Here is a 17,937-nt window from a genome sequence, read left to right on the forward strand (position 1 = left end):
TAATTTGCTTTCTACAAAATGATTGGTTTCTAGTTTCCAGTAGAAATAGGTTCATTCTTTTATTTGAGAGCTTTTGGAAACCAAGTATTTGAAACTCTATATTATGTGATATTATACCTTTGTATAAAAATAAGGTAAGGAAAATTACCTAAATGCCAACCAGGAGGAAAGATAGGATGTTAGTTTAACAGTAGCTTATTTCAGTAACCATGTGTCTGTACTTCTAGTTGGAGCTGAGATAAAGATGAAGAAACCTCGTTCTGAGCCCTAATTACTTACTTTTGTCTCAGCTCATCTTTCTTATCATTTATGAGAATCAAGGTGACACCAATGTTTCCTATAATACTGAATTGTGTCAAAGAAGGGCCTCTTTCCCCAGAAAGCTTTAATTAGGAAAACTCTTTGGGGAAGCAAAAAGTAGTTCTGCGTAAACTAGTTTAAAGTACTCAAACTGAGGGGCGCCTGGGTGACTCAGTAGGTCAAGTGTCAAACTCTTCATTTCTGCTCAAGTCATGATCTCATGGTTTGTGAGATCAAGCCCTGTGTAGGGCTCTGCTCTGACAGCAGGGAGTCTGCTTGGGATTCTCTCTACATCTCTCTCTGCCCCTGTCCCGCTTGCTCATGTGCACGAGCAAGCTCGCTCTCTCACAAAATAAATAAATAAACTTTTAATACAATAAAATAAAATACTCAAGCTGAGAATAAAATGACTAGTATAACACTAGTACCCATGTACTAATGAACATTTTCTTCAGGCTTTGATAATGTCTTTAAGTCATTTCTTCCAGTCATACGCAGAGCAAAACAATGCAGATCCGAGTGAGAAAAAGAAGTTTATTGAAAGTTTATGACTTAAGTGTAAATGCCTTTCTAATACTCAACAGAGAGACAAGAGTTGATGCTAATGGCTCTTTGAAAAGAATTGGGGCGTTTTTTTAAAGAAAAAACTGAAAGAACCATCAGTAGATAGATTTTGGCTTCTTCAATGGGCAAGCAAGTGTTCCTTGAATTTCTCAAGTCTACTCTTTCCCGTGCTTCTGGAAGGACAAACTCTTAAATACAAAAGTCTAACAAAGGGCTTGTGGATCTTCATTGCCCTTAGTAAATTGTTTTAGAATATTTTTGTCTTGTTCATCTCCATACTCTTTCTTATAATCCTCTCATTAGGATGTGCAGTTTCATTATTTGTTATATTAATTTTGGTTAATTTGGGATCTTTAAAGTAGTATGTTTGAAAACACTTAGGAGTCTGGATTGCTGAGAAATTATGCTCTAGAATATTAAGGGTTTTTTTTTTACATTTTTATTTATTTTTGAGACAGAGAAAGACAGAGCATGAACGGAGGAAGGTCATAGAGAGGGAGACACAGAATCTGAGGCAGGCTCCAGGCTCTGAGCTGTCAGCACAGAGCCCAACGCGGGGCTCGAACTCAGGGACTGTGAGATCATGACCTGAGCTGAAGTCGGACGCTTAACCGACTGAGCCACCCAGGCACCCCATGCTCTAGAATATTAAAGTTAAGAACCATACCACCCATCTTGAAAACAAAACAAAACAAAACAAAATCAAAGCCTTGAGACTTTGTGCCACTCATTGACATGGTGTTTTTCAAGCATTAGGAAGTCAAGCAAATTTCCTAATAAAGTTATTTGTCTCCCATAACAATAAGAGGAAAGTACCAAAAGAAAAAAAAATAAAATGGATTGCATTTTTAGTGGGTTTTAAATTTTGTTTGTTTCTGTTTATTTTATTGGGCTTTTTGAGGGCAGGGATTTTTTTTTTTTCTTGAAATTCCCAGGGTTCAAATCTTGTAGGAGACGCAGGCACTTTGTAAATTAGTGTTGGTGCATGATTAATTAGGGAAGGGATGTTGCTAATGGACACTTTTGGGGGAATCTGAGTCCCAGGTCTTCCCCAGATAAAATAACCAGTTACAACAATAGAAAAAGGGCAAAGGATTTGAACAGGCAGTTAACAACAGATGATATTCAAATGGCCAATAAACATATGAGAAGGTGCTCAATTTCATTGGGACCTGGAGACATGAAATTAAAACCACAATGTGAATCCACTATACACCCACAATAATATTTTAAAAATGAAAACAATTCAAAGTCTTGGTGAGGATGTAGAATAAGTGAAATGCTCATGAACTGTTAGTGGGAGTATATCATGGGCATAACTAATTTGGAAACTATTTGGGATGTTTGGTATACAAAACCTGGTTTTGAGCAACCATTTAACCTGATGAGTCTCTGCTTCTTATATATAAATGGGGATAATAATAGGCACATCAGAGAGTTGCAGTAAGAACTAAACAAGGTTATGTGTGTAAAACAGGAAAGAAAGCAGGTCATGTGGACCCAGGTATATATTGGAGATGGGTGTAGTAACCGGAACTATAAATAGAATCATACTTAACAAAATTTTATCCCATGGTAACTTATGCCAATGTTATATTTTCTGGGAAATGTTAAAATTTCCGAGAAAAGTTAGTCTTGCATATTACTCAAAGTGTTTTATTAGTCTTTTTGGGAAGGAAATAACCAATAACTGATTGCAAAGCACTCTGCAGATGCCAGCATTTTTATAGTGACACATTTTTCAAGAATTTAAATTTTTATTAAAGATGCTAAAGCATCCTTCCAGTTAGAAAACCCGTCCCATAAAAGGATGATAATTCTATGGACTGTATTCTTCACATTGAATTTAAGCGTCAGTTCCAGAGAAAAATACTATTTTCTACAGATGTTTCAGGGAAAAATACAAAGTAACACATTAGGTTTATATAAATATTTCTCCTTAAGGTTATTGTCTTTCATTTACTATTATATATACTAACAAAAATAAAATAATATACAAATACACACATGTAAAATTCCTCTATACCATTATATGCTGATCCAGCTTTCTCTCCAGAGATAACAACTCTAAAAGATTTTGTGCATGTGCTTTGTCTATGTGTTTGCCCAACATATATGTATGATGTACATAATTCCACCTATATAAATGTGAAGTTTTTTGTATATTTTTTTTCTTTAAAAAAGAAATTATTTCAAGCCACCTGAATGGCTCAGTCAGTTAAGTGTCTGACTTGATTGTGGCTCAGGTCCTAATCTTGCGGTTCATGGGATTGAGTCCTCCTCCGGGCTCTGTGCTGACAGCGTGGAGCCTGCTTGGGATTCTCTCTTTTCCTGTCTCTGCCCCTCCCCTGTTCCCGCTCGAGAGAAAGAAAGAAAGAAAGAAAGAAAGAAAGAAAGAAAGAAAGAAAGAAAAGAAAGAAAGGAGTTACATCATATCTTATATATTATTCTTCAACTGCATTTGTTAATTTGATATGTCTTAGAAATCTTCCTATGTGAATTTATATACTTATTCTATTAACAGATATTTTAGTATTTCAGAGTATAGAAATACCACATTTTGTTTTATTTTGTTTTATTTTTTTTTTTAATTTTTTTTTCAACATTTATTTTTATTTTTGGGACAGAGAGAGACAGAGCATGAACAGGGGAGGGGCAGAGAGAGAGGGAGACACAGAATCGGAAACAGGCTCCAGGCTCTGAGCCATCAGCCCAGAGCCTGACGCGGGGCTCGAACTCACGGACCGCGAGATCATGACCTGGCTGAAGTCGGACGCTTAACCGACTGCGCCACCCAGGCGCCCCTACATTTTGTTTTAAACATGCTTCTTTCGGATGTCATTTGGATGTCAAATATCTTCTTATTTTTAACAATGCTGTAGTAGCCTCATGCAACAAGCCTTAAGTAACTCTCCTTGGGCATGAACGCAAGGGTTTCCCTGGTAGATATTGAGGCATGCAATGGCTTGGTCATAGGAGGTACCCATTGTTCATCTAGTAGCTAATGCCAGAATGCTCTTCAAAATGAATGAATGAATGCTCTCCAGCTTCATCAGCAATGTAAATGAAAGTTGCATTTTCCTTTAGTTTTACTAAGAGTTAATAACATTCTTTAAAATTTTTTCAGTCCAATGGGAAGAAGTAACATTTTCATGTTGCTAAAATATGCAAGTCTCTGAATACTACAGAGGCAGAACATTTTGGCATATATTGTTCTTCTGACTTCCTGACTACCATTACCTGTGTTATTGCTCCTGACTTTTCTGTGCCTTTTAGTGGGCTCTTGATGGTAGCCTAAGGCTACTGGAGTTTCTGAGTTAGCAATTCCAAGCCTAAGTCTCCACACCACCAGAATAAGCTTCCCTTTCTTCTTGTCCTAGATTTCCTTTCATGAAGCAAGGAAGCAGGCTTTTTGGTCTCAAACTTCGGTATGCACAAGAATCACCTGGGGATCTTGTTAAAATGCAAATCCTGATTCAGCAAATATTGGGTGGAGTCTGCATTTCTTTCTTTCTTAATGTTTATTTACTTTTGAAGGAGTGACAGAGTGTGAGTGCGGGAGGGGTAGAGAGAGAGGGAAACACCGGATCTGAAGCAGGCTCCAGGCTCTGAGCTGTCAGCACAGAGCCCGATGTAGCGATCAAACTCGCGAGCTGTGAGATCCTGACTAGAGCCAAAGTCGGTCGCTTAAGTGGGAGTCTGCATTTCTAATCAGCTTACTGGTGGTCCTAAAGCTGCTGGTCCCCTTAATAGGGAATTTCGTGACTGGTACATAGAGAGCATTTAATTTACTTACATTGAATGACCAAGTTTTCTGGAGATGTTGCAGATCAGGTGGTACCTAGGTCATTCCCCCAATGCAGGCTCAGTATACTTTCTTTTATTTACAAACTCAAGACGACCCCTCTATACCTCACTCTGCATTAGATAGTTACTAATTGTTTATCTCAGCTATGATATTGTTATAATCATGGTAAGAGGAGTAGGAAATGAATCATTTAATCTTTGTGAATATCTTTGGCTCACATGGCCCAGTTATAACATTGACAATTTCTGTGGTCAAAGTGCTGAAAGCCCCCCTTTTCCTTATTTTTCTGAATAAAGAATTCCCATTGAAGTATGTCAATTCCTATAGTACTTCATTACACAGGATTGCCTCCTTATTCTTGACAAAACCTCTTGCCAAAGTTAAAAGTAATCCATCTTTTATCTGTCTATCTATCTATCCACCCATCCATAGGTCTCTATTCTTTATTATATTCCTTATTCTATCGTTTTAATGCTTTGGATAGATTTTATTCTTTTCCTCCAGATCCTTTTGATTTCATTTTATCTTCACATGTAATATATTTTAATATTCCAAGGTGGTAAGTAGTCAGTTTTTCAGGTGTTGGAGATGGGATCACCACCCTGCCAGCTGACAGTAGAGACAGCATGTAGAAGCGGATGGGTTTGGAGCCAGTGACCAGGTTCTCATCACATTGTTAGGCAATGTAATCATCTCTCTCTCTCTCTCTCTCTCTCTCTCTCTCTCTCTCTCTCAGTATATAATTTATGAATTTTTTTAAATGTTTATTTAGTTTTGAGAGGGAGAGGGCACGAGCAGGGGAGGGGCAGAGAGGGGGGTGCAGAGGCTCCGACATGGGCTCTGCACTGACAGTAACGAGCCCAATGTGAGGCTTGAACTCACCGATCCTGAGACCGAGACCTGAGCCGAAGTCGGACACTCAACTGACTGAGCCACCCAGGCGCCCCGATGACTATTTTTAATAATAAAATCTTCATCTACTGCCTCCTTTATTACGAACACTGGCCCTAAATCAACTTGTTGAAAAGCATAATTTAAATAAGTTAATGCCCTTATTTTGAGTGTACAGTTTGATGAGTTTTTACATCTATTTATACCCATGTAAGCAAATATTTTTTTCATTCCAAATATTTCCTCATGTCTCTGAGGTTAATTCCTCACTCTTGACTTCAGGTAACCACTGAACAGTTTTCCGTTTCTGTCATTGCCTGTTCTAGTATCTCATTTAAAGGGAATCATATGGTAGGTTGTGTTTTTGCCTTGTTTCTTTATCTAAGAATAATGTGTTTTTGATATTCATCCATGTTAGTAAATCATTCTCTTCTTTTTTTTTAAGTTTATTTTTATTTATTTTGAGAGAGAGAGAGAGAGAGAGAGCAAGCGTGGGTGAGGCAGAGAGAGGGGAGACAGAATCCCAAACAGGCTCTGCACTGTCAGCACAGAGCCCACTGTGGGACTTGAACTCACAAACCACGAGATCATGACCTAAGCTGAAATCAAGAGTCTGTCGCTTACTGACTGAGCCACTCAGGTACCCCCATTCTCTTCTTTATCATAAAGTGATATTCCATTGTATGGATATACCATAACTTATTTATCCATTTATCTCCTGTTCCACAAATAAATCTGACAGTCTTTTTGTGAATCTATTACTCTTGAGTAACTCCTGGGAGTAGAATTGCTGGGATAATAGGAAATATATCTTACCACTGACTTCAATAAATTCCCATACCTATCATAATCTGACTTCTCCAATATGGCATAGGATTGCATATTGTCTTATATTTTCTAATTTCATATTTATTTTAACTCCTGACTCCCCACTAGGTCGAAAACTCTCATATGCTAGGAGTCAGAAGTTATCATTCATTTCTTTTTTAACTTAAGAAAAGAAAAAATTGGGGCGCCTGGGTGGCGCAGTCGGTTAAGCATCCGACTTCAGCCAGGTCACGATCTCGCGGTCCGTGAGTTCGAGCCCCACATCGGGCTCTGGGCTGATGGCTCGGAGCCTGGAGCCTGTTTCTGATTCTGTGTCTCCCTCTCTCTCTGCCCCTCCCCCGTTCATGCTCTGTCTCTCTCTGTCCCAAAATAAATAAAAAACGTTGAAAAAAAAAAAAAGAAAAGAAAAAATTAACACTGGGCTGTGGGCATATCGTAACTGCCTGTGGATTATTATTATGTATTTTATTAGTAATACCTCACTAAACACAATGACTCTATGTTATAGTCCTCTTTGAGATGAATTGGTAAAGTTAAGCTTCATTGGGTGTGTTTCAGGTGAACATAAATAGTAATAGTCTCCCACTCTTCCTTCTGGGTGGATGTGTGGCCTACTGGGACCACCTGGATTATCCTGAGACTCTTGCTGTAACCATCAACAATAGGTTCTAATATTCCACGGGGGTTGCTGAGTTAAAAGAAAGCAAGAGCAGGTCTGCTGTTTCTGTCTTTGCCACTTAGAGAGAGATTCACCCTGAAAATAAAGCCATCACAAACAATACTGTATTGTGAACCTGACTACAGTAAATCTTAAAAGTTCTTATTCACACATAAAATGGATAATTTTGTGAGATGACAGGTGTGTTAGCTAATCTTATTGTGGTGATTACTTTGCAATATATACAAATCTAATCATCACATTGTACACTTAAAACTTATACAATATTATGTATCAATTACATGTTAACAAAAATGTTGGGGCCGGGGGGAGGAAAGCCATCATGGGAAGGAGACAAATTTGTGATCACATATTGAAGCACAAATCAAAACGCTTGATTAGCATCCAGCAGCACCTACCTCTATACTTTTCATGGTGGATGGCAGTTTGAAATGAATTTTATAATTTATTATTGCGAGAATCCCCTTTAATACATTGTACCTTAATACTACCAGATCCAACCTAGCCATCCAAAATATTAACCGTGAGACATATCGCAAGAGACCTTCCTTTGAACATATGGCCTTGGCCATCAAGGATAATATATTGCCAGTTTTCTTTAGACTCAATTAGAAGTTGAAAAATATACAAATGATAAAGGCACTAGATTTTCATCTTTGTGTACCTAAAATCATCCCTAAAACTGGATTTGAAGTGGCCATTCAATGTTAGAAACTATCAGAAAGTAAGTATTCTCATAAATACTCGAATGTAAGACCAGTGGGGAAGAAGTGTTTAAGTACTGTTGCCACAGTGACACATAATTATGGTTATCTTCTGTGAGAGCACCTTTAGTGTTATTACTCTAGTATGCTTTTTGCTTTGAATCTGCCAAATAATTGCCTCAATTATCTGCTTCACTTTGGCCATGGAATCTTGGCCGGGACAATTATTCCTGTTTCCTGCTGGATCACAGTTTAGTGATCTCATAGACAGAACTTCATCTCAATGTCGAAGTGTTGGTAAGACTCACATAATTACTTTTCATCGTTACTGTGGCTGAGACATAATTCTTCTGTCAGTCTATGCTGAGCGGTCCTGTTGAAAATGAATGGTTTTGAAGTACCATAGCTGTATTATATTGGTAGAGAGAGACATTCTCATTCAGGGCAGTTATAATTACGTGTTGCCATAGTGACAGTGAATGGACAGAGGAGATTTATCCAGGTGCTTATTGCTTTCCAGGAAAATTCCCATTGGACCTGGTGGTTATCAAAGTCAGGCATCTTCCCCAGGCCAAAGGAAAACCTGTAAGATTATCATTATCGTGTTCTGATTGAAGAAGAGCTCAGTCCATGTTATTTGCAGTAGTACTCTCAGGAACATATTAGCAAATCTGAGTAAAGGCAGCATAATTAGAATGAGGTTATCCAGTGGAAGACCACCTTTTACGTCCTAATTCCTAGTATCTGGGAAGATGGAAATCTTAGGGCATCCAAATGCCCTCATTTGATTTTCAGATTTAAAAGTATGGAAACATGTACTTTTCCATATATCTCATTTACGTGTCAACACAGCCCTGTGGGTACTGCTCACATGTGCAACAAAGTGCATGGATCCCAGAACCGTTATATTGAGTGACGGGTGCCAGAATCAAAGGCCACAAATGGAATAATTCCATCTACATAAAGCTCAACATTAGGCACAATAATATATGGTGATGACAGTAACATGTGTATACCCTTCCACATTTTATCTTAACTGGCAGAAAAGAGAACCATGGGAGACTCGCTATCCTGGAGTCAGTTTCCCACTCTGCCACTTGCTAGCTATAAGAACTTAGGCAAATTTTAGTTCTTTTGACTCTAAAATAGTCTCTTTCCAGCTCTAATTTCCTGAATATTATCTATAAAACTCCTCACCATGTATCCTTTCTAGAAGGTAGAATTGACTGAAAGGGGGCTAAGGGAAATTTGTGGGTGGTGGACATGTTTTGTATTTTAACTGATGTGGTGATTACACAGGTATATATGTGTTTGTTAAAACTCATCATGTTGTCCACTTAAAATATGTACGTTTTACTGACTGTAAATGTGCAAAAAAGTCAAAAAGAAAAACTTTATGAGTTATTCTTACGAGCCATATTTTACTCAGGGGACAACTGGGACTCAAAAAATGAAGTTACAGTTTGCCCAAGTTCATTGTGGGAGTTGGGAAATCTATATTATCCAATGAGAATTTCAATCTTTTGAAAAGTGGGAAGATTTTCATCATGGCATTAATTGTAAGCCTAATGCCTTTGTACTTAGTACATTAGAAGAAAGCACAACAAAAATGAAAAAAAATGTTTCCCACATTCTGCTCTATTTATGTGCACATTTGCATTTTACAGAGGTAACTGGTAATGCATTATTGCTTTTTCACTGAGAAAAGCAGAGAGAAAAGCTGCCCAGCAGGGGAAGTCATAATGATGTCACTCCATCAGCAGTGTTCTGAGGCATCTGCTATGTAGAGAATCCTGATAGGTGTTTTTCTGCAGAGAGGCGAAAATTTGACATAACAGCTTTCACAGTCTGTGAAGCGGTTCCTGGATAAGCACTCCCTACACAAGTCCCTGAGCATCTTGTTAAAAAAAAAACAAAACACATATCCTGATTCAGTGGGTCTGAAGTGAAAGCCCACCAGTTTGCAATTTTAATAAATTCCTAAGTGATGATGGTACTTCTGGTCTTTGGACCACACTTTGAGTGGCAAAGAAGAGGTTATCAAAGCTGAAGTGGGATGTGCTTTTCATCTAAGTTCTCAAACTCCAGTAGCGACCTGAAACCAGAACCCACAATGATGAGTGTCTTTATTCCCCTCACCCCACTCATATGAGAAACAAAATGAGAGGTGTGTAAATATAAATATAAACATTTGGGCCCAAGGAGAAAATTGGTTGTAGAATTGGTTGTTTAGAATTATTGAGTATAGGCAGTTTTGTCCCATTTTTATTACTGTGTTTCTACATATAAAGCTTTAGGTCAACGTCTTCCTAAATTCCAATCTAGAAGTTCCTCTTCTAAACAAGGATACATTTGTAATCTTGGAAGTTGTAGAGTGAAATAGTGACCCACAGAAGTGTTTGATCACAACAACACACATGCACATGAAAGTTAGTTGTTAATTTTGTACCTGTTCTCCAAGATGGCCTTCAATAATCCTTGCCTCCTGGTGTTCCCACTATTGTGTAATCCCCTTCCACATTAAGTGACACTGACCTGTAGAACCAATGGGATGATGATGTGTCACTTCCAAATACAGATCATAAAAGACATTCTATCTTTGGCCTCGTTTGTCCTTGGATTGTTCACCCCGGTAGAAGCCAGCACCATGCTGTGAAGATCTTCAAGCAGCAAGTGAGCTCCCCAAGTGAGGGAATAACTGAGTCCTTCTCTCAACAGCCTTGTGAGGGAAGGGTTTATCTTGGAAGTGGATGTTTCAACTCCAGGATTTTGAAGCACTAGATGACTAAAACAGTGCTTGAAAAGAGGGCAAAACTCTATATTAGGTAGATATGAGACTATTGACTTAGAAAGGTAGATTCTGTAATAGCCACCCTCCCCCCAAATGTTATCTAAATATAATCACATCCTGTTTGAACTAACTAACCCTAGTTCTTCATGATTACCAGATGCTAATCCCAAATAAATAGGTTTTATAATGGAGGCAGCAAGACAAAAATATAAAATAACAAATTGGGGCATTTATATTACATGAATGAATAAAACCAGTAAGTTACGCGATCTATTATTAGGTTATATTCTGTGCTCATGCATGTCTTGATGAAGCCTTAGGTTGGGACACTGGCAGAGGCGATAAGGAAAGATAGAGATGGATTATTTTGAATAATTGATAGGAAGTCATGATGAATTGATTTGGTGTATAAAGGAGAAGGGAGGATAAAAGACACCCTTAAAAATATGTGTCTATTAGATTGAAGAATAATGACATCCACCATTGAATGAAATAGATTAGTTTGGAAGATAAGCTAGGGTTTTAGAGATGGGGAAGAGGACAGAGGCTCTATCTTGAGATATATTGAGTTTTGCTTAACAAGAAAACCTGGGAGAAAATGCTTTATTTTTTATTGTTACTGTCCCCTTGTACCACATATTGGTGATTTTTTCCCCTCATTCCCAAACCCTATCCCTGAAAAATAGAGATAGCCAATGTACATATTTTACTTATGAAAAATCTGAGCAAGCAAGAGTTTTAGCAATATGTCTAATAGTATAGAGTCAGGAATAGTCTAAAATCCAGCTTTTTCCCAAACCAAGCTGTGGTTCTTTCCTGCTGGAGCATACTGTGAACACTGCACAGATTTCTTCTTTATGTTGGCTGTTGGTCCAGGCCCTCGGTGTCTGGAATTAGTCATTGTTTTGAAATGGGAAAGTGTCTGGATAGATACTTCGGATAGGGTTCTAATAGAGTATCTGTCCTTTGGTGGGTACCTGGTAGAGTGTAGCTTTTGACTTTAACAATTAGAAATTCAAAGCTATAAATTCACCAAAGGCTTGTAAAAGCTTTGGGAAATCTATCAATACAGCCAAAGCCATAGGAGATTGATTTGTGAAACTGAATGTCAAATGTTAATTGACAAATGGGCATACATAATTTTAATAACTGGAGCACTCAGGTTTTCTTTACTGTGTTCCACTTCTGGAAGTGACTTTTGCAGTGAAAAAGTTACTTGATGAATATCAAGTTGGAAGAGACTCTATCTAGCTCTAGAGGACATATCATATACGTAGTGATGGCATTTGCAGAATCTTCCTGCTCTGCTACAGAACATCCATTTTTAGCAACTGAAATATTTAAGTCTTTAATATGCATTGTTTTCTCTTGCACAGGCTACTCCAAACAGTGAGTTATGCAGCAAATATTTATCAGGGACCCACCATGTGCCAGGCACTCTTTTAGGGGTTGAAGATACAGTGGTGAATGAGAGGCAAGTTTTTACCATCAAGGAACTTGCATTTTAGTGGGCCACTGAATCTTGTTAGTTTCTAGATCTCCTTTTTTTGTTATCAGCCTCTTCTGTTTCACGTTACTTCCCTTAATGATTTCCATAATCATGGTTTGTCTTTAATTAGCTGCATTTTTTGAGTGTGTTCCTGATGAAATTTTAGGAAGATAAATTAATGTAATAGACAGCAGGTAAGTTGCTTTGTTGAAGATGATTTTTTTGGTTTTTGTTCCTCTACTCTGTTTTTATCTTCTATCAATGATAGTTTTTTTTCTTTTTTTCTTTTTAGTATACAGCTTGTTGTTCAGTTTTAATAAGAAAGGGACCTAAATGGAAATATGTATGTGTGCGTGTGTGTGTGTGTGTGTGTGTGTGTATGGCTAAACAAATAGCTGAATTATAATTACTCTATGGCATTAGGAATAGACATATAGTAGATGCTTAACAAATTAGAAGAATTTTAATTTGACAGTAAACTTCAAACTATTTACTTTAAAGATATTTGAGGCTAATAGACTAATCATATGTTGCCTGAGGGAAGAGATATTTCCTTCAGCTGACTTATTGATTTGTTGCCTTTTAACAGAAAACTATGCTGATCTAATTACAAAGAAGGGTTAAAGAGTTAATAACTTCAAACCTGAGGTTGTCCATAATGAAACACAATGATTAATGGTCTAATAGAAGCAACCACCCGTGAATCTTTAGCCAGAGACTTGAAATACCGTGTCGATAATGCAGGAGCTTGAAATACTGTGACCGATTTTTCTTTCTATTTGAAAGTGATGTTAAAATTTCTAAATGTTATTGTAATTGGACCCATGGTGTAGCCATCACTTGTAACCGATTCTCTAGATGCTGTTTACTAGTAGTCTTCTGGATTATTAACTTTTTAAAAAACAAAATTCCTGTTACCTTAATATACTCATCAGTGAGGTACCAGGTCACAACCTTCTCCAAAAACCAACTTGTCCAGGTCAATGTGAGGGTTGTGAAAAGGAATGTAATCAATGGATTGACATCAGGAATCCTGGGAAGTCAAGGTAGATCACCAGGTTATCCATTTAAATCTCTCTCTCCAACCCTGCCAATGCAAGGATTATAAAAGGAATGTGGGGGCTTATAATTGGGACCATATAAGTTAGTGTTGAGACCTTTGAGAGGGAAGGTGATAAGCATGGGTACCATTTTGAGACATGAAACCAGAGCAGGTGAGTGAAGCTTATTCATGTTACCATTATTTACAGTATTTTCTGATCTAGTATTAGCCTCAAATGGCTGCCACACTCAGAATCAAACTTCTTTGCCCTGGGAAGAAAGAACTATGGTTGTAGGTTGAGCTGGGGGAACTCTTGGGTGGTATTGGAGCCCAGGGTTACAAGAGCTTATCAATAGTACCAGAGATTCAATTAACAGTATGGTGGCTGGGGCGGCACCATCAGCTGTTGATGACTGTGGGTGTTGGTTGTAGCAGAGGCCCAGCCACTTGAGAAAGCTGTAAAGGGCAGCTTGATTATCCCCTGGAAATTGAGAGTAGGATTAAGTAGAGTCTGAGACCTCTAAACATTTTGTTTGGAGGAAGAGAGTGGTATTCCTATTATCTTGTTTCTACTAAGAAAAAAATAAAAATAACCTACAATTCCACCACCTCTTTCCTAGAGAGAATGATAGCTACCCCCCTTCCCCCCCATTTATATCTTGCTCACTTGCTTATTTACTTTTCCTCTTCTATCCGCTCTGTTAGATATTTTAAAATTAAAGTTACCTCATGAACTTCTTTCTAGATCATTAATCATTCTTCCATAATGTAGTTTTTGGTGGCTGCTTAACATTTAGTTATAAGATTTCACTATAATTAGTAATTAAGGTCACTGCCAAAAATATTTTCATTGTAATCTAAATCCTTGTTTTACTTTCTGTGGAAACTGTGCCCCAAATACCTTCAACTCCTGAGTTCAGTTGCCTTTTCTTTCTTGTTTCCCACTGTTTGTTGAATAGGCCGGGTGTAACCGTGAGGTCTTCTTTCCTTTTCTTTGAGCTTCTTCCAGGCTTAGCTTCCACTTAGTTTAGAGAGTTGGCCTCAGTGCTTTAACCAGAGGACTGATACTAGAGGTAATTTCTGTATTTATGGGAATTGGAGGGGGAATAGGGATAGGGTGATGGGAATAGCCTGTTTCTCTTCAATTTCTTGCTCTTCTAAGAGTGATTTGTGGACCAGCCACATTGATGTCCTGTGGAAGCTGGTTAGAAATACGGAATCTCAAGACCTGCTAAATCAGAATCTGCATTTAGGATGATACTCTAGTGATTCATATGCAGGAGAAAGTCTGAGAAGCACTGCTTTAGTTGATGGCCAATAATTATCCTTTGATTACTTCTACACTGGTGGTGCTCAAAGTTCTCTTCACATTTGAATCAGCAAGGGAGCTTCCAAAAATGCTAATGTTGCATTCTATCCCTAGAGATTTAATTTGTCTGGTGTGTGGCTTGGGCACTGGCAGCTTTGAAAGATGTTCAGATTTAAATGTTCAGTCAAGTTTAGGAACTACTGCCCTATACCTTGGTTACCGGTACTGTCTTGTTTGAAAAGTTTTCTAGGGTCCTATTCTAACCTATTTTGGGTTGTAGTTTTCTCTACCTATCAATTATATTCCATATGCTTCTCATTTTGCAGAAATTCCTATATAATTCTGTCCCACTAATGATATGAATTCCCTTTATTGTCGAATGCTGTTATATATTTAAATTTTTTGCTTTAACTCTTTCCAAAGGAAAATATAATCCAGGTCATGTGGCTTTCATTGGTTACAGATTGGTTTATCTTTGACTCCATTTTTCTCTTTCACTATCCTTTCTTCTTCCTGGCATGACCAGATTCTTAAAAATCCAACATGGCTACCCCCTTTTCAACCCCTTGTTCTCAGTTCTTGGTCTATCTTGTTTGATTCCTCACTTATGTATTGGCATTCCTGAGGACTCCAGTTATAGCAGCGTTTCCCAACAGTGGCACTATTGACATTTGGGGCCAGAGAATTTTTTTTGATGTAGATGACTGTTAGATGTTCTGCAGAATCCCTGGTCCTTACCTACTAGATGCCAGTAGCGCTCCTCAACCTCCCTGCTAACCCCACCTAGGTTGTGACAGACATATTTCAAGGATTGCGAAACATTCCATTGCAGCCATTGCAGGCAGAATGGAAGAATTCCCTCTAGGTTGATGACCACTGAGCTCTATAGGATTGTCAAATGTTCGCAATGGCCAATAAATGGTGCAGCAAGTACATTTTAAAAATATTATTTCATAAGTGAGAAGGCCTTTACTGTCTTCAAGGATACTTTTTTGTTTTTCTTTTCATCAGTTGCATTTCATATGCTGATGTTCTGGGATTGTCCTGAGTTCATAAAATTTTATTCTTCACTCTTAAGATGGTTTAGCTCATACAATACGAATTGTGATTTAATTGTTATAAGTTAGTGAGACTTTTCATTTGAAGAAATTCACAGAGAGAGAGAGAGAGAGAGAGAAATCATAGTCCAGAGGTCTCAATCTTAGAAAAAGAAAAGATGATTACTTCGCTAGTGGTCACTGTTTGGACTGAATTGTGGCTAAAATTACCTTATCTTGGAAAACAAGAACTTATCCAACATGCTGAACCTTACTTCTATCCCTGAGATTCAATATGTGAAGATTTTATCTTCATTATAGTCTCTTTGAGATGAAAGAAGTATACACTGAGTCTTCATGAGTAGACTATATTCCTTCTATTTCATACAAAGGAACCTCTCTTGCCAATACTTTCCTAAATACTCACAGCTCTAATGAACCAAAGACCTGCCCCCACCATGAACACATTATGGAAGTACAATAGAAAGATAAACAGAAGCTCATCCTGAGCTTCCTACTTCCTGTCCTACTGATAAAATTAGCTGAAGGTAAAATAGATCATAGGTCTACCACCCATAGGGCACATGCAATAGTATTCATGGAACTGATAATCCAGTGTTTCCAAAGGAAAATTTCATCTTAGGTACACAATCATATTTCATTTATGCTATATTTGACGTGATTCGTTCACACTATTAGAGATTTTAGTCAATGCAAATAGTCCTCCATTCAGTTGAAGACAGTTGCAGATTGGCAGCGAGTACTTGAGGCAGAGATTTGCATCTGGAAACTGAATTGTGCGCAGGTGAAGGAGGCTTTTGCTAGATTAAAGAAGTGTTTTCTGTTATGCTTTGCATTTCTAAAGCCAACATTTGAGCACTACCTTTTCGTCTCTTGAGCCTGTGGGGAGAGAATCCTTCATTTCCACACCTGCCGCCTGCCTCATTTCCCCGGGACTGGCCCTTTACATGCCTCACATGGTTTCTCTGCATTCTGCTGGCCTCTAGCAGGGTGCTGCTGAGTGCATTGCCAGACGTGTAGCTGAGTGATTCGTCCTCCGCGTGACAGAGACACTAGAAACTTTCGTTGAGCAAATACAAATAGGGCAAATTGAAAGGGGAGAGTTTTTGTCAGAATTTATTTTATTTTAGGAAGTATTTTTTGTTGCTTTGGGGTTTGAAGGCCATAGATTCATTCTTTCTTTCTTTCTTTCTTTCTTTCTTTCTTTCTTTCTTTCTTTCTTTCCAGTTCACCTGCTTCAGCTCTTCTCTCCCATTCACTAAACTGTCATGAGCAGTTTTGGAAACTCTAGCAGTAAATGGACTTGCCCTTGTCATTTGGCTTGAAGTTCTGCACATGACAAATGTGTCTTCTCCTGTGCATTGCATTCTTTTAACAACCTGAAAACTTCACTTTGTCCACCTTTGCTTTGGCCTGAAATAGCCAGACAATTGTGTCAATGGCTTAATTGGATGCTGAGGCCTCCAGAAAATGCCTCCACCTTTCATTTCCTTTTTTGTTTTTCAGGTTCCATTACTTTTCATGTTCCATTACGCATGCTTTCATGCGTTGGCATGGGCTTTTGGAATAAGTAGATGCCTATTAGCTGCCCTTAGAGATAGGATAAATTTATAATGTTAATAGTCCAATACTTTCTATGTGCTGGAACAAATGGTTTTCTACATATTACATTTTTTAAAATGTTTATTTATTTTGTGAGAGAGACAGACCGTGAGCATGGGAGGGGCAGAGAGAGAGGGAGGAAGAATCTCAAGCAGGTTCTGTACCTTCAGCTTGGAGCCCAATGCAGGGCTCAAACTCACGAAACAGGAGATCATGACCTGGGCCAAAATCAAGTGTCAGGTGCTTAGCTGACTGATCTGCCCTGGCACCCCTCTACATATTACATTTTTATCTTCTCAATAACCCTATATTCTATGGTCATGTTAGAGCCAACCACTGTCTACCACCTTTTCAAATCCACTTCTAGAAACCATGACAAGTGACGTGGATCTTTAGGCATTCTTAAAAGGGATAGGAATGAGCTTTGAGATGGTATCACCAGCCAACATTGTGCAAACACTCCCTAGATGTCTCTTCCTTTCTGTAAATTTCCTCTTCAAGGCAGATACTGATACCTACCCTGCCTTCACCCACATGCTACTTTACTCTCCTAGAGCCCCTCAGGACTCTGCCCTTCTCTACTTTCTTATCACCATTTTCCTTCCTTCTCCTGCCTGCCACCCTGTAGGAAAAATAGTTTGCCTTAGGTTAGCATCCTCACTAGAATTCTGGTGAAAAAATTCTGCCCTTTGTTTCATGTCTATGAAGAAATGGAGGCAAAGAAACTAATTTGCCCAAGATTACTCAGCTTACAATAGCAGATTTGGATATGAACCATGACTGTGTTCTTTCCTTCTGATCAGTTTTCTTTGCAATTCTATCATCTACAGAAGATCCTGTTTGCGTCAAGGCTTAATGTTGGATTTTATAAG

Source organism: Prionailurus bengalensis, chromosome C2 (assembly GCF_016509475.1).
Source record: "Prionailurus bengalensis isolate Pbe53 chromosome C2, Fcat_Pben_1.1_paternal_pri, whole genome shotgun sequence".
In the NCBI taxonomy this organism is placed as follows: Eukaryota; Metazoa; Chordata; class Mammalia; order Carnivora; family Felidae; genus Prionailurus; species Prionailurus bengalensis.